Source organism: Octopus bimaculoides, chromosome 5, assembly GCF_046866305.1.
Source record: "Octopus bimaculoides isolate indiv1 chromosome 5, ASM4686630v1, whole genome shotgun sequence".
In the NCBI taxonomy this organism is placed as follows: Eukaryota; Metazoa; Mollusca; class Cephalopoda; order Octopoda; family Octopodidae; genus Octopus; species Octopus bimaculoides.
The window spans coordinates 76,643,951-76,670,112 of NC_142932.1; the positions used below are offsets into that span (position 1 = coordinate 76,643,951).

General features: G+C 36.4%; 1 protein-coding gene across 1 annotated transcript in view; it reads left to right on the plus strand.

The window, feature by feature from the left end:
- LOC106870476 (uncharacterized) overlaps positions 1-26,162 on the plus strand; it is a 168,398-nt gene that overhangs the window by 1,336 nt on the left and 140,900 nt on the right. The gene's annotated exons all lie outside the window — the stretch shown is intronic.

A 26,162-nucleotide genomic window follows, 5' to 3' on the forward strand; every position in this document is an offset into this window, starting at 1 on the left:
GTAAAAGGCAAATGAATTATTAGAAGTGATTTTCAAGTGTTTCTTTTTTTTTAAATATGTAATGTAGATTATACATAAAATTCCTTTGAACTATATGTAGGCTGTGTGTATATGTGCACGCGCTCTTGTTTCTGGGTGTGTACGAGTGCATGTATGTATATAAAAGATATTTATCTCTCATTCGATGGAGTATATTTTTGTTGATCCCACTAATAGCGGTACATTTCAATACACACACACACACACACACACATGCACACACGCACACGCACACGCGTATTATAATAATAATAATAATAATAATAATAATAATAATAATAATAATAATAATAAAAAGTGACAACAAAAGAATGAGACCTCGATATTTGGTAAATAGAGGATCATTTATATACATATAGTTTCGGACAATCAGTAAGTTGTCATAATAATACTCGGATTTTCAAATGCCGGAGCTAAGAGCTAAGATGCATTCTGATACGCTCATGCACACACACACACACACACACACACACACACACACACACACACACACACACACATATATATATATATATACCTATGTTTGTATGTGTGCGTATATATGCATATAATATATATATATATATATATATATATACCTATGTTTGTATGTGTGCGTATATATGAATATAATATATATATATATATATATATATATATATATATATATATATATATATATATATATATATATTCTTTTACTTGTTTCAGCCATTTCACTGCGGCTATGCTGGAGCACCGCCTTTAGTCAAGCAAATCGGCCCCAGGACTTATTCTTTATAAGCCTAGTACTTATTCTATCGGTCGCTTTTGCCGAACCGATAGGCTACGGGGACGTAAACACAGCAGCATCAGTTGTCAAGCAGTGTTGTGGGGAGAAACACAGACACACACACAGACACAGACACACACACACATACACACACACACACACACATACACACACACACACACACACACACACACACACACACACACACACATATATATATATATAAATATATATACGCATATACGACGGGCTTCATTCAGTTTCTGTCTATCATATCCACTCACAAGGCTTTGGTCGGCCAGAGGCTATAGTAGAAGACACTTGCCTAAGGTGTCTGAACCCGGAACCATGTGTTTGGTAAGCAAGCTACTTACCACACAGCCTCTCCTGCGCCTATTGTATGTATATATACATGCATACGCACACACACACATATACACACACACATACGTGTGATTGAACAAGCGAAAGAAAGCAGTATTCAACACGTTTGCTAGGAATTGCATTAAAAAAAAAACAGTTTGATTCGGCTGTTACGTGCGTACGAAAGTGTTATTAAGCATATACATATATTTATATATGTATGTATGTATGTGTGTGTGTGTGTGTGTATGTGTCTGTGTGTGCATGCATGTATATATGTATGTATGCACGTGTATGTATGTATGTATGTATGTATGTATAAATCTATCTGAGTGTGTGTGCGCGCGCGTATTCACTCGGGTTTACAGTATAAAAGAATTACAAAGTGATTTCCAGAAGTTTTGAGACTTTTTAGGAGTGTTATGTATATATGTATGTATGCACGTGTATGTATTTTTAGGAGAGACATTTATTAATCTCAAAAATTATAAAACTCTAATTTCTTGTAATAAAACTCAAAGTAGCATCTTCTCACTTTAATGGACTTGTTCCACCACTCCATCCACTTCATCGAAGTCCTTCGAATCGAAATAGTCCAGGATACATGTCACAGCTTCGTTCATCTTCTGAATGTCTTGAAAACGACTGTCGGTGAGGTTGTCCTTCAGCTAGCAGTATAATCGAAAGTTACAGGAAGGAAGGCCTGGACTGTAGGGAAAGTGAGGGACAGTTTTGATACCCAACTCTCTCACATATTTTGTTACCAGGTTGGAATTGGGAACTGGTGCATTGTCCTGGTGCAGGCATACAGACCCGAATGGACGTACTCTGGCCTTTTGTGAGAAATCTCTGAATTCTTTCAAAATCTCCACAATGTACTCTTTGTAGACCGTCTGGCCGAAGGTTAATCCAGTGGATGTAGATGATGTCCTTGCTGTCGAAAAAGGGGACCATCATGAGCTTCCAGGTGGACTTGCCTTGTTCGGACTTCTTTGGTCTCGAGGAGCAAGGATGCTTCAATTGGGTACTCTCTTGGCTTCTGAATCATAACAGTACATCCATCTTTCGCCACAAGTTCCCAGAGATTAAAGTATTCCTGGACTGGAGGTAATGAACTCAACCACCTCCCTGCTGTCACCAATCATCTTTTCTTTCTGTCCGTCCCTGAGAACTCTGGAAACAAACTTTAAACAAATTTTGCGCATGTTCAGATCCTCGTGAATAATTCTGCGTACAGTTGGCACACAAATTCCAGACAGTATGCTTATTGTTTTTATCGTCACACGACGTTCGTCATCCACAAAAGTGCAAATTTTCTCAACCCCCCTCTGATGCGCTGACTCTTTCTCCCTCCCACATTTCTCATCGTCTCTCACCCCCTCTCTACCGTTCTTGATCCCATTCTGCATGGGGAAATAGATACTTAGCTCATACAAGATATTCCTAAAGGAATCTGGGACAGTTCATAAGTTTCTGGAGCGTCTCTACACAATAAAACACAAAATAGCGAGCTTCAAATAGTCTTTAAGACGTGACAGCATTCTGTAAACTAGTCAGCTGTAACTGGTAAAATTCTATCTAATATACATCAAGTTTTAACATTTGACACCGCCAGACATTTAATAATTACTTTTCGGATTGTACCAACCTTTGTAATATTTATATTTTATTTACAGAACAATATGCTTAGTGACATTTCTTCCGGCTCTTTTTGTTCTGAGTTCAAACCCACTGGGGTCGAATTTTACTGCCATCCTTTCTGAGTCGATAAAATAAGTACCAGTTGAGCACTGGTTTCGATGTAATCGACTAAAAACTTTGTGCTAAATTTTGAAACCGTAGGCGCAGGCATGGTTGTGTGCTAAGAAGATTTTTCCCAACCACATGGTTCCGGATTCAGTGACACTTTGGGCAAGTGTCTTCTACTATAGCCTTGGGCCAACCAAAGCCTTGTGAGTGGATTTGGTAGACGGAAACTGAAGAAGCTTTTCGTATGTATGTATGTATGTATGTATGTATGTATGTATGTATGTATGTATGTATGTATGTATATATATATATATATATATATATATATATATATATATATATATATATATATATATATATGTATGTATGTATGTATGTATGCATGTATGTATGTGTGAGTGTTGTGTGTGTGAATGTGTGCGCGCGCATATTTGTATGTGCTTGTGTTTGTTTCCAGGCCATCACTTGACAACTGATGCTGGTGTGTTTATATCCCCATAGCTTAACGGTTTGGCCAAAGAGACCGATAGAATAGGTACTAGGCACACAAAGAATAAGTCCTAGGGTTGATTACTTCGACTAAAACATTTAAGGTGGTGCTCCAGCATGGCCGCAGTCAAATGACTGAAACGAGTAAAAGAATAAATATGTTATGAAGAAATTATTGAACAAATATTGCTTGACAGCATTTCATATTTACGCTGTTTGTTGTGTGGGTTCAAAACCCACCAGAGTCGTTTTTGCGTTCAATTGCAGCAGTGTAAGTAGAAGAATTATCAGTATCATAATACTGAGAATATTCGTAGGAGAACTTTAGTGAATCGAACATAATGCATGCTTCTTGCATTGCTTATGCAACCTGCTAATTCATTAGGAAAGAGGTGGTGATGAAGTGTGATAATTTATAGTGATGTAAAAGATGTGAAATGATTTCAAATAAGAAATGAAAAAGCAGGTTCAGCGAGTACTTACAACTACATTAGAGACCCGTCATTAATCGAGAATATCGATTTTTTGCCAGAAACTTAGAAGGATGGAGGTGTAAGTTGTAGCGAGCTGAGTCTTGAGAATACCGATCTATCGACTGAAAGCCCGATGGTTCGTGCCATGCTACTGTGACTCTTTCGTTTTCAAGACAAAAGCGCAAAACTCTCACTGACTCGGTCCACCAAGTTACACCTTAAAGCTACAAGCAGCAACAAAACAGTTGTAAACATAGTCTAAATCATTTATCTTAAACTATTTAGAACTGTTATTCTCTTCTCTTACTTGTATTTGTGACCAATCCACCAAATCTCTACACATTCATGATGCCTTTCTTGCCCATAAATACAATCTTTAAATTGCTACCAGCCCTTGTAATCGTGATAACATAATATCTCAGCTGACATATAATATACATCAGAGTAAAGTCATCTCTACGAATCTCACGAAATTTCTAGAATTTCAAGAAGAGATGTCAGACAACTCTTATTCTTAGGATCATCCCTCTCGTTTGGAAAGTTTTACCTGATACTCAAGTGAAACTACTATATGGGTAATTGGACATTCATTTAGATATATCTCGCATGAACCTGTAAACTCTAAGCGGTTCCAGCATAACTGTACCACTGTTATAGAGACAAACATAACTGTTTGCACTCCTTAGTGGACATCATCATCAACCATTGGGAAACATAGTCCGTTATTGAAACCCAAGATGAACACCAGGATGAGAAAAAGTCTTTTACTGTATCGCAAGTGGCTCCCTGGTAATGCCTGCAAGTTTACTCACTGCTCCGTTTCTGTTCAAATTCTATTAAAACATCTTATTCTTTGCTATGGTAATTTCGGTTAATCTCTTCAAAAGCTCCTACAAGCCTTGTAAAACCCAAGATCCCTGGAGAAATAAGCCTATTGCAGACAATGTTGCATTTAATGAGGTCTTGTCACCTTCATTAGTTTCTTCACAAAACACACAAGCATCTATACATATAAGCATGTTAGTGTGTCTCTGTGCATGCGCGCATGTGTATGTGTGTGTGTATATAGGAGACTGCGCAAAACACATACATACATACATACATACATACAAGCACACGCATAGCCACCAAAATACCTGCTTCAATGTTCACGTCCAATATCTCAAAGATAATACAAATTGTAACAAACGACCGCTTCTTTCCTACCACTGTCCGACAAAGTGATCATCTATCTCTACCATTTCTAAATCTCTGTCTAATTCTACAGCAGATTCTTTACTTTGACAACTTCGGTCCATACTGCTGTTTTTACATCAGCAATGTTCTTGATCGAATCCGGCTCAACAACTTTCTGTCTGGCAACGCTATTCTCGTACATGTTCCACTCTTCTGTATCTTGGAACAGCTGTTTCCTGTTAAATGACCCTATTTTACTGTTTCAGTGGAATCTTCTCTTAACCACATTCCCTTAATTCATATGCGTCTTAGTTCTTTTACACTCTTCTTTACATACATTATATCGTTTGTCAGCCCTGTTTAGCCTCACACTAACAGGCTTCTGGTAGGCGCATCTGCTAGTGGAGTATGTACAATTTCTAGGAAAATATAAGGACCAAACGATGTAATCTTTCATACTTCTACTACGCATTGATTAAAATAAATATGTAGATTAAACAAACATACAACACCGCGATCTTATTGACCGTGGACAAACATACGTCTTCAAAGTTTTCAAGCGATTTGCGATCTCGCAGCCTGTCACAAATTTTAAAAACAACACGTGTTTATAATATATCCAATTCTACATCACGAAAAGTGATTATTTACATCTGAAATAAACATTATTTCAGACAAGAGGATCTGGAAATGGTGTTGTAACTTACAAGCAAATCTTTTTCTTAAACTATAACAAATATTATACCAATTACATCCAATGTCTTTTCTCTGTTACTTCTAACACCACAGATACAGTGGGTTTAGCATCTATGTACCCACCAACAGTGCACTGCTCAGTTCAGTTTGATGTTTTGATACTGACGAATTTCCGAGACTGTAAAGGAATGGATATGTTGTAAATAAGTAGCTGGAGCCGCTTCAAAATTTTGGTTCATCGTTATCAGACGTCTTACTGTAATGCACACATTATACTTAGCTGTTGTACAAGGAGATAATTTTGTAGAAGTACCATGCTATAAAGCAAGAAGGAAACATCCATTAGTTAACTGACTTCATCACAGTTTCAGTCTTAACATAACTTAATATGCTTAAATACCAATTCAAGGTCTCTCTATGCTATAAGCAGTGTTCATTGTAAGTAAGCATTCAGTTAGTTCATATCTTGGTTCATCACTACACACTTTTCCTAGAGATATTAGCCTACAGAAATCCTAGCTGGGTATCCGTACCAATCTCACCAGATGAGTTGGGGCAGGAATGAGACTGTAGCGTACATGGTTTTGTGTCCCCTCTCTTCACTAATCAATCAAATCACTATTTGAACACATCTTGCATCACGTATGCTAACCATGCTATTCCTATGAGAATAGCCAGGACAGCATGCGTGAATGCTATTCTTATGAGAATAGCACTTGTTTCCTACCTTTTCTAGAATATCAAAACTGTTCCGACAACTGGAGCACATATGTCTGTATAGTTAAGAAGTTCGCTTTAGAATCACTTGGTTTATGGTTCAGTCCCAATAGAATAAATACTAAACATTTAAAAAAAGTAAGGAGGTCGTTCTTTTCGAGTAAAACCCATCAAGGCGGTGCCCCAGCATGGCCACAGTCTAACGAGAGAAACAAGTAAAAGATTAGAGGAAAGATAAAAGAATATCTGGTACATATACTTAAAAGTTAGGTAAACAAATGCTCTGACTATAAAACATCGTACCCAGAAATGAAATTCAACTTGTACCGATTTGAATATATAATGTTTGAACATATTGTCTTGAAATTCAGATTGCCTGTATCTCAGACATCCTAGATGCCGCAGTTTGAAACTAATACCCCAGCTTTAATAACAAATGCTAAGCCAAAACAAGAGAGGCGACAACCAAATCTTTATCAAATCACATACGACCACCTTTAAGAATTACATTCTAAATAATACAGTTGTATATATACTGAAATATTGATCATAATTCTTCTCAATCAAAATTAACCTGAAGCTAAATAACATCAATAACAACAACAACAAGAAATAGAAACACTATAGCAGGTTTTCTTATTTCGCATTCACATTTCGCAAGTCACATATTTCTTTCCCTTCTTTTCAAATATGCCACTAAATAATTCCACCTGCAGAATTCCCATCAAATCCTACTCCAACGGTCGAATGTATACTTAATGCCGCTATCCCTTATAGACATCACCTCCCAATTCAGTCTCGGATCCAACAGAGTAATAACGGTAAACCTTTTCACAAGGAACATTAATTTCGTCATTTGGGAAATATTTCCACTGATACAAAATCACCTTTCTTTCTTTCTTTCTTTCTTTCTTCTTCTTCTTCTTCTTCTTCTTCTTCTTCTTCTTCTTCTTCTTCTTCTTCTTCTTCTTCTTCTTCTTCTTCTTCTTCTTCTTCTTCTTCTTCTTCTTCTTCTTCTTCTTCTTCTTCTTCTATTAACAAAACCGTCTTTCTCTGATCTTCAACCAATCTATGCAATATTATGGCGTTATATTACGCTCTCAGTTTCTTTTCCCACGCAAACTCATCAACGACTCTCTTCTCCTTAATGTCATTTCTCATGAATTTATTATTATCATTATTGTTATCTTTATTATTCATGATTTGAGAAAAAGTATGCATCAAGGGTTTCGATTCTTCAAAAAGAATTACACGTATTGGAACCATGCAGGATGTGTGGCTTGGGTGCGTGCAAGGTTAAGTTTTGTTTCTGTATCTTCTATTACATTAAAAGTATTTTTCGTAATATATATATGCCCTCTTAGTAGAGTAGTGTTCTGAATATTGTGTATATATGTACGGTGGTTGTGGTAGTGGAAGGAATTTACATCGAGCACAAGAGCAACGCCAATAGTTAAAATAAGAACTCATTAATAATTAAAGAACAATAAAAATAATAAACTGCTACAAATATCATAAACCGTAAATGAAAATAAGAAAAGGATACTAGACTTGAGATCAACCACGTATGGCGATTTGACACACCTTATATACAATCCTGGATTAATCTGATTTACAATAGGCAAGAGCTCACTTACAGTTTTTGTCGCCAGTCTACGGCTACACAGTTATTGTAGGCCCACAAACATAAACCAATTTAGATACACTCATCTATTGTTCCTAATATTTTCTGGAGGACAGTACTTCCTTTTCCGTCTTCATCTTCCCCTCAAATTGTAGCCAAAGAAGGTGTCGAGAAATTGTCTTGAGAAGAAAAGTGTTGTCTTCTAATTTTTTCAACCACGATGACCATACAACGTCCTTCACTATTGCCATCATACAGAGCAAGATTGCTGTCTCTTCCTTACTGAGAGCAGACAGTGGTCTGGCCCTCATGATGGATTCAGATTGCCGGATCTGTCGTGGACTCGATAACATGTGTCGACATACACCCACTTATTAGTAATATATGCTCCCCAAAAGAATGCTTGCTGCTGGATTCGTCATATAGTGTACATCTCCACCTGGATGTTTGTTCACAGATCCCATATTGTCTTCACCCTAGATTTTAATTTGGACAGGTAACACTCCCCTATAGTACTTCCAGACCAAAATCATTTGAAAGCTATCCATAATCTCCGACCTGAAAGTCTTCTACGAGAGACTATTCAGACTGTCGTCAATGAGGATCAAGATCATTCCCATGCTTTCATCTTCCATAAATATTCTATTGAATGCAAGAGTTAATATTTTGCTGACCACAGGGTTCAGCCGAGCGAGAGCAGTAAGCGTTCTGCAACATTACAGAATCGAAAGATTCAGTTGCAATCTGCACTGACCCAGGTCTGCTGTGTGGGTGAAGTGTCAAGCTGCAGGTGTGTCGTACGAGTGGCGATTACACTTTGTGGTCGTAATACAGGAAATTTTGCAGATGTATGATTTTGAACACTTACCTGTGCATCATCATCCATGGCGTCTCAGATCACATAATAATAATAATAATAATAATAATAATAATAATAATAATAATAATAATAATAATAATAATAATAAGATAAAGAAGTAGAAGGAGAGTTTAGGGATTCTTTTATCGAGTCTTCTTATTTCAATTGTCTCCAGTCATTTTAATCCCCCGCTCATTTTTGTTTTTGTTTTAGCCTTACAATGTGATAGCTTATGAATTCCTGCTCGGCTCTTGAAATAGTGGAAGAAGCAATCTCTTTTTTTCTGATTTGTGCGTGTTGTTGCTCTAGGAACAGCAGTCTTCATGGCCTACTTTTGTTGTTTCAGTATGTTTCCTTTTAGCAACTCGCGCTCTCCTGGAAATGGAAGCCCTTATATGACTTCTACTATCACAAGTGTAACAGCTACATTTTGCACCTGAAAAGAGTGTAATAACGTGTTTCTGTCCTCACTCAGAAGACAGGATTTAACAAAGCATAATTGCTGTATGATAGTGCAAGTTTATGAAAACTCATCCGGCCATAGATTATCATAATTGACGTCTATTTTGACCATCTGCCCATTATGTGCAATCAAACTTGTTACAAGCCAAAGGTCAGTGTTATTACAGATTCTTTTGAAGTGACTTTCGTACTTAGTTCTCCTACATAATGTGGAATTGGTCAATAAGCAAGCATGTTATACACTAAAGTTGTCTCTTTGTCCTGTTTTCAGTTGTATAAACAATGCACACAGTACATATATGTCCATCTTCACTCGATGTTGGACGTCTAACTCATTGAACAGTAAGCTGTTATTTGTAGGGGGCAAGAAAAAGCCACGTATATTATTTTCCCTCACCTCTTTCACAGCTTCAACTTGATAAGTATTTTCGTAGAATAATGATGCCGTGTACATTTTATTCTCCAAATGTCCCGTACCCAAATTTCGTCTGCTTTAAGTTATATTTGCAAAAGTAGAGAGCGATCTTCCAATGAAATTGCTCTCATGGAAATAATTTCATTGCAATAGCAATCATTAAAAAATACAAACTCAGGCAATTGTTGTTCATTTCTTATACGTAGTATTTCAACTTTTAAGTCTTTACATACAGGGAAACTTGTATGTGAAAATTTGCAACTATTGAAATACTTCCTGTAATAACATGATTCACAAAATCATAATTATGTGCATAATAAACTTGTAATTCCACATCTCATAGATAATTTGATTATTGAAGTACATTTGATAGTATACCTCAACCTTAGATATTGTGGACAGTGCATATAAATTTGTTAAGCAAATATATGCAAAGTACATCAACCATTTCATGTCAAACTGGAAGCTACCATATCATTTCATAGTCAAAAGAAGATAATTAAAATCAGCCTATAACAAGAGGAATATTCCAAGCAAACATATTTTCACTTCTGCAAGTCTGTTTAAGGAATCCACGTATGGTGTTTAGAAACTACAGTAAAACTATAAACCAGAATCCATTAATCTACTTTCTTGGATAACTTTAAAATATTTACTAGAGACAAAAAAGAATTGGAAATCTCAATCAAATTATCTATAACCCAACCAAGCCAGAAAAATGATGAGAAAAGGCAAACATTAAATTTGATACGGAAATCAGAGAATTAAGAAAGAACATTCATATAAATACTAAGATACCCATGATACATATAAAATATAACATAGAGAAATAAGAGGAAAATTAGAAAAGAGTAATGCAAGGAATTTAGATTAATTTGGATGAAATAAAATAGCAGGTATAAAAACAATAATTATTCAGTTATGAAAATATAATTTCACCACCATAAAGGAGAAAGTTCAGTGAATTGAAGAACTCAGAAAAGCAAGGTAACTTCTAACAGACGTTTGAAGTCACCACGCTAAAGCTGATATAGATTGAATATATATATATATATATATATATATATATATACTTGGATGATTGCCTCATCCTATGGTCCCACACACTCGACCAACTCTTTGATTTCAAAACTCTAATTAACAGTGTCAACAACCATATCCAATTTACAATGGAATACAGTTAAGACCAACTTCTTTTTCTTGACATTCTCATTATAAAAATAGGTACCAGCATTGCGACTGATATTCATTACAAACCGACTGATTCCAAGCAATACCTTCTGTTCACCTCCAATCACCCAAAACATACAAAGACAAACATTCCCTTCAACCTTGCGAGAAGAATTTGCACAATTGTCTCTAATTATAGAACTCGAAATAAAAGACTCGAAGAACTAAAGGCAATTCTCCTCGAAAAACATTACCCAGCATCATTAGTTGACAATGGAATAGAACGGGCCAAGACAATTGCTACCCATGACCTGCGAAAACCGAAACACATACACGGCACGTTAAATAGTCTCCCATATTTCTCAACACACAATCCTAGAAATGCAGAAGCTTACACAATAATATACAAAAACATCCCACTACTGAATCAAGACCCACGTCTAAAAAGAGTACTCGCAACCCATAAAATAATAAAAAAGCAAAAGACAACCCAAATCCCTAAAAAACCTACTCACGAATGCAAAATTGCCCAACACAAGCCCACCACCTACTGTCAAAAAATGTGGTCGTTCCAACTGCAGGACTTGCATCCACCTCATGGAAGGAACAACATACAGATTCCAGTCGGGACACACTTTTGTCATAAAAAATAACTTCACCTGCGCATCAAAAAATTTACTTTATGCCATAATGTGTGAAGGGTGCCACAAAGAATACATAGGGCAAACGAGCCTTGCTCTCAGAGAAAGGATGACAGTCCACCGCCAACAATTGAGGGATCCCACCACAAGACAGATACCACTCAGTGGGCACTTAGATCTCTGTGCACAAAACAAGTCCCCCAAATTCCTAGTTTTCCCATTATACCAATGCTCAAACAACACCACTGACCAAACACGAATAAATAGGGAAAATAATCTTATTCAAAAATACAGACCACAGCTCAACATACTCTAACATAAGCCCCCTCCCCAGGTGCACGCCCAAAACAAAGACACACAGATACGCAAAATCACACACATTAATACAATGCAAACCTCCGACACGAACACACTTACACACATATATACACACACACACAATTACAATATCTCCACACCAGAGCACAAACCCACATACATTTCAAGAAAAAACACATGCATATATATACTTACAATACAATTGTAGCAACCACAACCAACACCCATACACACATATGTAAACAGGTACATGCACACACCTACACACCACTCCGGCAACCACAAATCATATTCACACACGCATATTTGCATACATATGTACACACACATACAAACACCATACGCCTGTTCCCCAGTAAAAATGTCACACACACACTCAAAAGAAAAACACACACAATACAATCCCAACAATCACAACAAACACTCACAAGCACACATGCACAGAAGCATGCACACACAATGACACACCTCCCCGACAAATACAAGCCACATAGACGCACTCACACAAACACACGCACACGTATACACACATATACTGTACTAACAATACAAACAAAACTAATCACTCACAATTACAGCGCACACACACATGTACACATATACACCAGGAAACTACACAAACCATACCCACATACACACACATACAAACGCATACCCAGTACCAGCATACACGGAACACACATGCACACACATACACATCACCTGGATAAACCCAACGTATAAGGACACCTAATAAATACAACACACATACATGCTCACACACACATGCACCCTCATGCACACACATACAGTTGCTCCCTCACACACACACGCACCACAATGACAACTCAAACACAAACATACTTAGAGACACACACAAACTCACGTACACACATATAACACCCCCACCAACACACAACACAAATAAACATACGTACACATACAGACATACACATACATATGAACCATCACACACACATACGGTTGCTTACACACACACACACACCACAATGGGTATTTAAAACAACACACTCACTCAGACACAGAGAGAGACACACACACACTCACGTATACACACACTCCCACATTCACACAAAACACTCCCACGCACACACACAAATGCACACAGATGCACACATACATACACACACAGACGCACACATATGTACACACCCTCACACATACATACGGTTGCTCTCTCTCACACACACACCACAAGGACGATTAAAACAACACATACATACTCAGAAAAATAGATATACGCAGTCTCACGTACACACACCTAACATCCCCACCGACACAAAAAACACACAAACACACATACACACGCACTCACAAACGCACTCACACACACACACGAACAAACACGTATACACATACACGCACATGCGCACACACAACACCCTAACAAATATTAATCACACACATACACACTCACACAAACGTGCACACACATACACACACCATCCTACCATGATAAAAAACACACACATACTCATATACACATGCCACACACGCACACATACAGACATAGACATACACATACATATGAACCATCACACACATACGTTTGCTTACACACACACACACACACACCACAAGGTATTTAAAACAACACACCCACTCAGACAGAGAGACACACACACACTCCCACACTCACACAAAACACTCCCACGCACACACACAGATGCACACATACATACACACACATACGCACACATACGTACACACCCTCACACATACATACGGTTGCTCTCACACACACACACACCACAAGGACGATCAAAACAACACATACACACTCAGACAAAGAGATATACGCACACTCTCACGTACACACACCTAACATCCCCACCGACACAAAAAACACTCAAACACACACTCATATACACATTCCACAATAAACTCTGGGACCAATAAAAACGGCACACACACACACACACACACACACACACACACACACACACACACACATACACACACACGGACACAAACACACATATATACACACACACATAGAGATGTGCACAAAACCAGTCCCCAAAACCAGTGAACCATGACAGACTGTCACAGACCAACCAAAAATAAAAAAATCTTCTTTAACTCTTCTCCCCTCCCACCCCAGCTAGCCAGTCATACTGTCTCTTAAGGCAGTAAAACATTCCCTCAATATACACAAGAGAAAAAGGCCAGGTCAGTTCCTCCTCAATTTTATTCGATTGTCAAAGAATATGTATAAGAATATGTATATGTATTTTTCCATATGTGTATTTTCATACACTGTTTTTAACACTATTTTTAATAATTTCACCTTAATATCAAAGAATGTGTGACAATCAGTATGTAACACTACAAAGTTCATACAAAGCTTTATACTTTAAATATATTTTATCATCAAAGAATGTATATATGCATTTTAATACTCAAACTGTTTTTTAACATTTTTTATTATTCTCAAAGACTTTTGATAATCTTTTTCTAAAAAAGTGAAACCGGTTAAGTAAATAAATATTTTTTAAAAATAAGTGCATTTTCAAACCTTCTTTCATATATATTTCCACTCGTACGGTATTCCACAACTTTACTTTATTATATATATATATATATATATATATATATATATATATATATATATATATATATATATATAAGCAAAAGATGGACGGCGTGTGATACAAGTAACAGTACTACAATATATAAGTAACGATAGTAGGATTAGAAAGATACTTAGATGTAAGAAGAGTAACGAAAGTCTTGAATATTGTAATAAGAGAAAAATTAAGAAAATAAAACCTTTTCTTTACATATAAAGAAACAATAAGTACAAACTGAAAACTAGCTACAATAAAGTGAAACTTTCACATAATAACAAAATGAGAGAAAATTTTAAATATAAAACACAAACACGAAACAGAAAATTTAAATATACCTACGAAAATAAAAGGAGAGGAAACCACTCTATGGTCAATATCCCACAGAAATCGACACAGAGGACACAAGCTTGAGTGAAAAAAAATAATTGTTCTGAAACTTTGGTCTTAAAGCAGATGTGATCTGATTTTAGTTGCAAAAGATCAATGCCTAATCATTGAATGAAACTGAGAAAAGATACTAATATGAATTGCAGACTATTCATCTAATACAATGAGATGATTGTTGACCATATCATATATTATCTCTGGTTGCACAGTCTTTGCCAAGCCAGAGTATATTCACAGTCATGATTCAGTAGTTGTGCCCATTGGGTAATATGCCAATAACACTTCGACATAAAACAGTTAAAAAGTGATATATTTATGTATTAAAGATGGTACATAGCAACGATTTGGCCACAATCACAACCCAATAAAATAACATTGCTTGACCGATGCCTGGTACTATTTTCTGGGTATTTTCAACCTACTGATATAACACAACCCATGGATTATATAATTAAGAAATTCACTGTCAGAATTTAAAACACCTAACACCAATCACATAATATATCTAGGATCAAAGGTCCTTCCCGAACCATAGGCTCATAGGGCTGGTTTTCCCGATTCTGTAGCGCAGGATTATTCATTTGTTTCCAAGTTTGTGGAGTAGAAGAACGTGAAATGAAGTGCTTTGCTCAAGAACACAACGCATCGCCTGATTCAAAAATCGGAACCACGGTCCTACGATCATGAATGCAACACCTTAACTTCTAAGCCACGCGCCTCTACATCACATAGCATGTAAAAAACACAAACTCCAACAAATTAAGTTAACATAACTCGCATTTGCACATGCAACGAAGCACTATATTGACACAAGAAACAAGAAACCAAACAACTTCTATAAAATTTCTATTAAACTTCTATAAAAAAAACTTCTTTAAGAGCACTGCGTTCCTAGAAATCACACGAGAAAGAGAAAGGTACATATTTGAGGCAGAAGAAACAAATAAAAAAATTTAAAGGAAAGAAATAGTCCATGCTATCAACTCCAACCATGCACTACCTCTTCTAACTGGATGTTAGAATTGCAGGAGCACCAGGTCCAGCATTCAATCCTCAGAAGAGGATTGTAAAAAGTCGAACTTGCTAGCTTCAATTCGCTTTTGCTGCCTATTCTCATCTATGGTCATGAATGTTGGGCAATGAACGAAGGAATACGACAGAGAGTACCAACGGACGAAGTGGGATTCCTTCGAAGGATCCCTACAGTAAAGTTATTCGATAGGATGCATACGTCGGAGCTCAGGGGTCTCTCAAAATTGAGCTGCTATTTCCCCACATTGAGGGAAAATAGCTCTGGTATTATGGATATGTGACTAGAATGTCGCGAGAAAGAATCCCAAGATGGGTTCTTCAAGCTGAGCCAAACGGCAGGAGCTCTAAGGGCAGACCATAGCTGGAATAATTGACTAATATGCAATCTCTATTGGTAATCCTTGGAATTCTACTGTCGGAAATGGTAATGGTGGTTGCTTCTGATAAGACCGTGTGAAGGATGTGCCGGAGAACACAACCCACTACGCATACCCCACCAGAAATAGTGGGTGAACATAGATGGGATTATCATAATTACAGAGGTAATGATAATAATAATAATAATAAAAATAATAATAATAATAATAATAATAATATAATAATAATAATAATGATGATGATAATAATTATAATAATTATAATAATAATAGTAATAATAACAATAACAACAACAGCAGCAATAATAATAATAATAATAATAATAATAATAATAATAATAATAATAATAATAATAATAATAATAATATTTTTTTGTTTGAATTGAGAAAAAAACCAAACTATGCTAGATCATGGATATAGCATGCCCAGCTGACAAAAAGGTTTGCAATAAGGAAGAAAGAAAAGTAGAGAGATATGACAGGTTCGCTTGGGAAGTTAAGCAGTTGTGGTCGATGAAAAAGGTAGCAGTAGTACCAATAATTGTCGGAGCCCTGGGAACAGTGAGCAAAAATCTCGAGAAGTACGTGGAACAAATAGGGGCTGCAATAAAGGTGGAGCCCTTGGAGAAAAGAGCACTGCTTGGAACCGCTCGAATACTCCGGAAGGTGCTTGAAAACTAAGAGGTGTTACCTAAGTTCACTGGTAGTGAAGAGCTGACACTGTAATACATCTCCAGCGTTAGAAGCTGTGTAAAGGCAATAATAATAATAATAATAATAATAATAATAATAATAATAATAATAATAATAATAATAATAATAATAATAATGACAGCACTGAAGGTGGAAGAAATCACAAGAAAACTGGAAAAGAAAGACTTGGCAGTTGAAAAGCCAAACAACAACATAAGACACACAAACCAAAGTAGAACCTAAAGGTAAAACTGATAATAGCACTACCGGTTAGGAAGGGAAAACTGGCACCAGTGACTTAAGCGATGACGAGCAGAAGATTTTAGGTGAGCTGCAGGAAGCTATGAGTAAAGAAGAAAGATAAAGAGTACCAGCATTTAAAGGTACCAACAGAAGGAAGCTGCTAGATACGACTAGGAAATTAGATTCTGTTACCAGTAGAATAGATACTAAAAATATACGTCATTCTTACTTCTAGTGACTACTACCTACTAGGATAGTAGTCACTAGAAGATTAGGAATTCCTCAGGGAAATATTAGAAAAGAGCAAATGTGGAAAAGGATATTAAAAAATAAAGTGAAGACTTTAAGACAAGATCTGAGTAGAATAAAAGCCTGGAAACTGAAAAAGTTAGGAAAGACAAGATTTAAATCTTCTCTTGAGGAAAGATACTTAGTCAAAGAGAAAAGATTTAAGATAGTCATGGTAGAGCTTAAACAGCGTATCATAGCAGAAGCAGGTAAGCTTTCCAGATATCAGAAAAGAATAGATCATTATCAACAGAAATGTTTATCTGAGACAGAGCAGAGGAGATTTTATAACCAAATAAATAGAGGAGAAGAAAGTACCGACAATGAGAAACCTAATGCAGAAACTAGAAAGATCTGGAGTAGTATTTGAGATAAGTCAGTCAATCATAATGGAGATGCAGCACGGTTAAAAAAAAATGAGGGAAGAAGTAGTCAGTGAGAAGCAGCCAGATCTAAGACTAACTAGTGCGTTGATGAGTAAAGTGTTAAGAAAAGTGCCGAATTGGAAGAGTCCAGGACCAGATATTCTTCAAGGGTACTAGTTAAAGAAATTTAGTAGCTTACATACAGACTGAGGAAACAACTTCAGGATTGCCTAGATGGAGGCGTAATACCAGATTGAATGACTAGAGGGAGAGCAGTACTCCTTATGGAAGACAAAAGCAAGAGCAATGTAGCTAATGATTATTGACCAATCCCTTGCGTACCATTATTGCAGAAACTGTTGACAGGAATGCTCTCAGAAAGCATCTACGAGAGCCTTGACAATCAGAATGTGTTTCCAGAAGACTAGAGGGATTGCAAGGAAAACGCTAGAGGAACACATGATCTATTATACATAGATAAATCAGTTCTAAATGAAATACAATCTAGAAAAAATTTAACAATAGCATGGATATTATAAGAAAGCCTATAACATGATTCCACACCCATGAATAAGTGAATGTTTGAGTATATCCAGTATCGTAAACATAAGAGAATTAATTAGCTTTAACATGAAGAAATAGAAAGTAGATTTCTATTCAAATGACACAGCCTTAGGGAAAGTCATTATCAAGAAAGGAATTTTCCAAGGAGACTCGTTATCCCCTTTAATATTTGTGTTATGTCTAATTCCCCTTAGTTTAGTATTAAGGTAGGCAAAGGCAAGTATCAGTTTAAAAATAGTAAAGGAAAAATGAACTATTTGCTCTACATGGATGATTTTTAGTAAGAATAAAAAAGAGATAAATTCCGTAATACAAGCTGTAAGACGCTTTAGCAAAGATATAGGCATGAAATTCGGCATAGATAAGTGTGCAATAATAGTCATGGAAAAGGGACAGGTAGTCAGCGGTGAAGGCATCCAATTATCAGATGGCAAGGTATTAAAATCACTGAATGAAGGAGAGAGTTATAAGTAGCTAGGACTTCTAGAATCTGATAGAGTACTAACTATAGAAATGAAAACGAAAATTGAGGAGTACATCAGAAGGGTGAAGAAGCTAGTTATGTCAACTCTAAATGGTTCGAATCTAGCGAAAACTGCAAATACTTGAGTAGTTTCGTTTCTTAGATACTTAACAGCTTTTGTAGACTGGACAAAATCTGAATTAGCAAAACTAGACAGAAGAATAGAGCACTTCAACCAAGAGTAGGAGTAGCGAGATTTTACTTGGCTAGAAAGGAAGATGGAAGAGGGTTAATATCAGTAAAATACTGCATGGAGTTAGCTAGAGTAAATATAGACTCCTATGTAGGTAATAGTGAAGGAAGTTTATTAAGAGCTGCTAGAGTCACAGTAAGACAAAAGGCCAAAGTTAAAAACCAAAAGTAAGAGGAAACATTATCTGACTGATAGGGGAAGGCTTTGCATGGTAGATTCCTAAAGATAGTTGCAAGAAATGTTATTGAGACATGGTTATGGTTGCACAAAGTAAAACTGAAAAGGGAGGCAGTAACTTTGTTTGTAGCCGCACAAAATCAAGTATGCAGAACTAATTGGAAAAAAGCCAAGATACACAAAAGCCAGGTAGATTCCCAATGTAGGGTATGTAAATTAAAATAGGAAAGCTTTACTTATATAGTAAGTGAATGTAGCATGCTGGCACAGAAAGTAAATAGGAAAAGATATGACAAACTAGGGAGAATAATCCACTGGATATTATGTAGAAAACTATAATTTGACTATACTGATAAATGGTACGAACATAAACCTAGTAAAGTGCTAGAAAGAAAAATATAAGATGTTTTGGGGTTTTAACATTCAAACGGATAGGATAATAAAAGCTAGAATGCCTCATTTAGTAGTAAGAGACAAAGAGAATAGAGAGTGTCAGATAATAGATTTACAGTCCTAAATGACGAGAAATTTAATATGAGAAGCATAGAGAAAATAGCAAAGTACCAGGACCTTGAACGACAGAGACTATGGAAAGTGCGGGTGAAAATATATCCCAATAGTTATAGGTGCATTAGGAATTATCCCTAAAGATTTGAAAAGATGGACAGAGGAAATAGACATAGAAGCCAGTTTAGTACAGCTCCAGAAAGCAGTGTTATTAGGGACAGCTAAGATACTTAGGAGAGTTCTTGGCATTTAAGGTTACTTGTATCCCGATATTAGTAATTTTTCTTTTCCGACAGTTTAATCTGTTATGCGTATATGAAATAATAATAATAATAATAATAATAATAATAATAATAATAATAATAATAATAATGGTATTATTATCACTACTATTGTTATTGCCATCTAAGTGGCACTGGAGTAAAATATACGAAGCCCAGTATACCCATCATGACTTCCCGTCTGATGAGGGTACACCAGGCACTGCATCACAACCATATGTGCATGACATGGTGATCTCATTTCAAGATAAACAGCGCAAGACCTTGCAGGTGGGGCTCAGTTAGAATTTTCTTCAGGTCGAGTAGCCCATCCTGCTCAAAAGGTCATTGAATAAGTGTTGTTTAAGGATGTTCAACGAAGCACCCATGTTTGTAGAGGTGAATTATTCAAACAAATAGGTGAATTCCTCTCAACACATGGCTATCATGCTACTCCACTACTTCTGCTCGTGATCAGAGATGCACATATCGTCGGCCACCAAGGGACATGCTCAACTGGTTAAGGTTAAGCAACTAACAAGCAAATCTGTGGTATTGAGCAGAATATTTGCTGTCGCCCAGTTTTTATTATTACAATCTATAATTAAATTTTTTTATTATTATTATTATTGTTGTTGTTGTTGTTGTTGTTGTTGTTGTTGTTACTATTATATTTGCTGCGGAACACATCGGACGTATTTTCGAACGCTCCAAGTAAGTTCAGTTCAAGATATTCATTTGCACCAAGTTGTGAATAGAAGCACCAGGAACCTATTACTGTTTTTAATGGTTGTGTAGCCCTCAGAGGGGCGAATTTTAGCCCTCAAAATAAATTCGGTGGGCGTTAAAATTTAATAGAATCAATACAACTCAACAAGATGGCGGAACGCATCTTGAAAGAGTTGAGGAAAAACAAAACAAACTGACCTAGCAACATGGTAACAGATGAATACTTCCCCCTCCCCCTTGCCACGGGCAACAATACAGGAGGAGGAGAAGAACAAGACTATCATGGTACAAAGTACAACAAACAATAACAACAATAGTAGTAGAAACACCAACAACGGTAGAAATGACAACAGCAGCAGCTGCAACATTGACAGCACCCGCAGCAGTAGTTGTAGTGACACCAGCAACAACCAGGAAAAAGAAAGCAACAGCAGAGGCAGTAGCGATAGCAACAACAATAACAACAACGAGAGCACAAGTGACGACAACAACAACAACAAGACCAATACCAACAACATCGATAAGAACGACAACAACAACGGCGGTAGCAGCAGCAACAGTGACATCAACAAAGACAACAAGGAAAACAATACAAATAAAAATATCAAAAATAGTTATTTTGCAGCAACAGAAGCCAAGACCAAACACCGATATACCGTAGGCCTCACAAATAGGGAGATGCTCCCAGAGGCATGGAAACTAATTAAACAAGAGAACAATTGCGCAAATCTGACATTTATCTTTGGAGAAATTTCTTGAATGATCTTGAAGAAATAGCTGTTTCGCTTGTTTGTACCAATTACGACGCTGATAATTATTACATATGGTAATTGCTATAATTTTTTCTACGATGATAATTCGTGTTCACCCGTCTAAGCGACGTGGACCATCTAATCATAAGGATGACTGGTGACCTGCGCGGTGACTTTGTAAAAGCGAAGTTTCTCAACCATTTTTTTAATCTATGGACCCCTTTGATTACTATTTTATTCTAACGGACCCCAATAATCATTCAATGTTTAAAATGTACATTTATAGAAACTTCTAAAATTCCTATCATGTTTTTCACACATTAACTTGTGTAGGTCGAACTATGTAAAGTGTTAGTGAAAAAAGCCTAGCTGTTTCTTGCAACATAGACCAATAAATACATCTAATGCGAAACTCTTTTCTGGAGCCCTTAAAATAATATTGTGGATTCCCAATTTACTATTTTGTTGCGTGGACTCACTAAAATCTTATATGGACGCTCAGAGGCCGTATGGATTCCGGTTGAGAACCACTGGTTTAAAGTGAAGAACAGTTTCGCAGAATCAACTTCATTCTCTCGTTCGTGTCCAAGTCAAGACTACTAAGGAAGGAAACTGATGCAGGGGATGACCAAGGCGTCTTGTCTTGCTCTCAGCATTCCACAATATATTGCTGCAGTGCCTTTCTTTCCATTCAACCACGAAGGATTCTTCGGGAGAGTCCGCCATATCCAGTCTTCACACGCATTGTAGGAAATCCCTAATATTCTAATTAACCCATAGCTGAGTCCCTGACAGGTGCTACCACCCGGGCCAGAGTAGACCCGAGAACAATAGTGGCTAATAGGTGATGTCATACTCCTCAAAACCCCGAAACTCTAAACCAGCGTCCCATTAGCTGACGAAATTTAAAGTCATACCCAGGAAAATCGATAATTAATATGTTGTCATTTTTGTCATGAAAAACCTCCAGGCTTCCGATATATTATAGACTGAAATGTCAGTGTGCGAAAGTTGCACTGTATTTTCATATTGTCATTCTCAAAGGCACGTGGAGGATTACGCATGGAACACAGAACTTTCCACGGAATAGTCGCAATCTAGTGACTTTACTAAGCTACTGTATCTACAAGTATAGTTTGTCGAACCAAGTGAAGGATATTAAGATACAAATGAGAACAAGTGTCATAAAAAATACAGGCAACAATGATCGTTTATTCAATAGAAATTTTGGACATTTCTTTCAATATATCACTTCATGCTAGTTTGCGCTAGAATTCTTTTCCAAAAATATTAGTAATGTTAAGGCATGCATTTATCGTTGTTCGCTATGGTTAACCTCCGTTGCTATCAGGAGGTACGTTTTTTGCTGCATTAATTTCAGCTCATTGCTGATTGAAATCTAAATCAATTTCTTGTGACGATTTTGTTGCTGCGGATATAATCGATTTACTACTTTTTTTTATCGATCACAGTCAACAAAAGCGTGAAACAAACTTTTTTGTCACTTTATCTACAGTTACAACAATATTGTTAGGCTTCGTATATTATTCTCTGACATCTAGGATCCTCCTGTTACCTTCTTTTATGCTGATGTCCAATTCTTGGCTGCCGGGCTGTATGCGTTGTAATTATTTTAGGTGTGTTGTATCATAGCTTCCGGACTTTTGATCTGTCACGTCCTCCTTCCTTATCAAAGAACCATGTGGTATAGGTAATACTGCAAATGTGCTAATGGCAGAGATGATATTTAATATTATCTTTTAATTGTTTCAGTCTCAGGGCCCTTGCTATCCTGGCTTCTGTGGAATCGCCTTGCTGAGTTTTGGCCGAATAAATCGACAGGAATACTTATTTCTTTTGAGTCTAATACTTATTACATTTTCTGTTTCGCTGGACCACAAAATGACGGGGAGGTAAACGAACAAACACCGATTGTCAAGCGACGTTGGGTGACAAACACAAAGAAGCACAAACACACACATACACACACATACAAACATATATATATATATATCGCAGGATAATGCTAATAATACAGCCTGAACAGGATAAACTACTCCTATTTTACAGAAAAAGTGTAGGTGGGACGCGTAATCACGGAGATGTGAGTTCGTGTCCACAGCTAACCACCTACACTTTTTTCTGCAAAATAGGGGTAGTTTATCCTGTTCAGGCTATATTATTAGCATTATTCTGCGATTGAGAATTTAAAATCACTTCTTTAACTTTCTAAGACATCTCAACGCTTCTAAAGGCAAACTTCGTTTGTTTGTTTACGTTTGTCGTAATTTGAATTTAATATATATATATATATATATATATATATATATATATATATATATATATATACATGACCGGCTTCCATGTAGTTTCCGTCAAGCAAGTTCGCTCACAAAGTGTCGGTCAGCCCGGGCTTATAGTAAAGGATCCTTGCCCAATGTTTTGCGCAGGGGCGCTGAACCTGAAACCACATCGTTGGTTGCAAAGCGAGCTTGTTAACCACACAGTCATGCCTTCACCTAAGTTTCATTTCTAACATATTTACAGCATGGAGATTCTAAAAAGTGAATGTGGCAAGAAGAAAAGAAAACAATATCAACCAATGATTATTAATGTTATATTTGACTTGATGTCTCTGAAGTAGATATTTTATTTATCTTTACTAAGAAAAACAAATATAATATTGCTATGTATTGCATTAGAGCTCAATGAAGCTGCACATTAGAAACAATATAATTTAATATGTTATTGGTAAACAACAGTTTATAATTCAACGAAAAACTAAATTTCAAATTAAAGTTGTTTTTATCAAATGTTTTATTAACCATTTAAGTTATAATAGTTTATTATAAGCCATATGTCAAAAGTATATTGGGAGATGTAACTTGCTAATAAGCAATTCTAATTGTCATGCTATTTATGAAACGTAGAAAATTTTCAGTTTTGAAATATCATTAATTTTATCCCTTTCTTGCAGACAGGTTGATATGCTCAAATTAATTAATTAACTAATTAATCAATTATCTTGCCTAAAAAGTCAAAGATATATATGTCAGAAATACATTTTAGAAGTTTATCTCAGATAGTACGTGATAGAAACACATGTTAGTTTTCCTGATTAAATGCAACGCTAATTAAATACTTGAAAGCTTTACTCGGCAGAAACCATCTTGTTAAGAAATACTGATTAAAATAAACTTCCTGAAATAATTAAATGTAATTGCCTAATTATATAAGCGCAAACATACCGTTGATAGTATGCATCAAGGATTATAATTGAGTCACATCTGATATGTTACTCACGGAGAGCAATGCTAGATAAGATAATGGCTCATGTTCTCATAGTATTAGTATTTATAAATGTCAAGTACCTACTTCTGATTTTCCAATTCCAACTTTTAACGATATGGAAACGAAAAATATTCCCTTCATGAACACATTCAGAAAAGAATCTGGTTGACTTACATGATTATATTACTACTCCATTCGAAAATATTAATGTCATATAAATATATATATATATATATATATATATATATATATATATATATATATATATATATATATTTACATTGTAGCTTTCAAGTGGAGGTGCGTTCTAGAGAAAGACAGAGATAGAGATGGGATATATATATATATATATATATATATATATATATATATATATATATATATATATATGCAAACAGACAGACAAACAAATAGATAGATGGATAGATAGATATCTTTTTTATTATAGCCACACAGGGCTAAATACAGAAAATGGACAAATTACAATGTAGAGCTTTTCTTGGAGGGGGGGTGGTAATTTCGATCAAAAGGGATCGCGGAAAAAAAAGGGGGGATTTCGATCAAAAGGGATCGCAGGAAAAAAAAGGAGGGGGGGGGGCGATTAATAGGGATCGTGTATCACAGTCAATGTAAAAAAACGGGGAACAGATTAGGTTTATCCGTGGAGAGAAAAACCTACGGAAAAGACCACGGTCACCTGAGGCTTCTTTTTTTAAAGGTACATGAAAGTAAGTACCTTCTCTCTTTTTGTTACAAGTCTATGCTTAAAATGGTGTCGTCTTTCATTCTTACCATTCTTGCCACATTTACCCATTTTTTATTGAAACTTTCATTCGACAACACTTTTCTCTCTATCCTCATCCTTCTTTTCAAGTGGTACTTGAAAAGGTTGACGAGGGACTGACCAGAGAGGAAAGTGTTTGTTTGTAGACCTTTCAAACGCGTCCACCACACGCATTCTTTTGCCATAGCTATCAGTGAAACAAAAACCGTTTTTCCTTCCCGTTTAAAGGAAGGTGGCTAAACAATATTCACGATAGACTCGGCTGATAAGTGGGCTCGTCCCACACGCGACAACAGCCGTTCGACGAAGGTCCACAGCTCTGAAATATCTGGACACTGCACGAGTGCGTGCAGAACGGTTTCATCGCTCTGACCGCATATCGGGCAGCTCGGTCCGGTGGTTTTCGAACCGTGTCTGTAGATCTCTCGAACTGGTAGTGCGTCCCGATAGCATTGCCAAGCCAGGGATCTCTGGAAATTATC